Source organism: Buceros rhinoceros, unplaced genomic scaffold, assembly GCF_000710305.1.
Source record: "Buceros rhinoceros silvestris isolate BGI_N320 unplaced genomic scaffold, ASM71030v1 scaffold31408, whole genome shotgun sequence".
Classification (NCBI taxonomy): domain Eukaryota; kingdom Metazoa; phylum Chordata; class Aves; order Bucerotiformes; family Bucerotidae; genus Buceros; species Buceros rhinoceros.
This window is the reverse complement of record NW_010429073.1, coordinates 8,812-9,456: the sequence shown is the minus strand read 5'-3', so window position 1 is coordinate 9,456 and position 645 is coordinate 8,812.

The following is a 645-nucleotide window of genomic DNA, read 5'->3' as shown; positions in this document are numbered from 1 at the left end:
TCTGCTTTCACCCCTGGAACAACCCGACACAGACTCACACGCAGGGAGCCTTCATCCGTCCCAGCTGGGGACACACTGGGAAAGTTCTGCCCTTGCCGGCAGGAGCTCGGTGCTAACGGGAACACGAAAGCTGCTCCCGCTGGAGCTGCTCTTCCCGGCAGACCCCGTTCAGCCTTCCCAGCACCTCAACGGTGTTTCTTCCCCAGCAGTTAAAAACCAACAAGGTTCTCGCAGTGCTGCTAGAATAAACCCAGCCCTCTCTTCTTTCAAGGATTCTCCACTCTCTGTCACACAAAAGAAATTCTAAGACAAAGCCTGACCTGGAGATGGGCTGGAGCCCCCCCAGTCACAGCCAGTGTCGCCCAGTTCCTCTGCTGCCAGGCTGACACCATTAACCCAGGGACACAAACTGGTGTTCCTCTTACCGACACGCAGGTCTCTAAAAAAAAAAAAAAATCTTAAAGTCAAACGGTGAAGCCTGTACACAGACACGCCAGGAGACAGCATGTGGCCAAGGGCAGCAGGGTCAGAGGAGACCCACGACTCCTGCTCAGTCACTGCCCTTAAGGCCAAGTGTCCCCCACACACCCGGCTTTGAGGTTCCTGTGGGAACCTCCTGCTCCAGAGCCAGCATTTGAAGTTCTT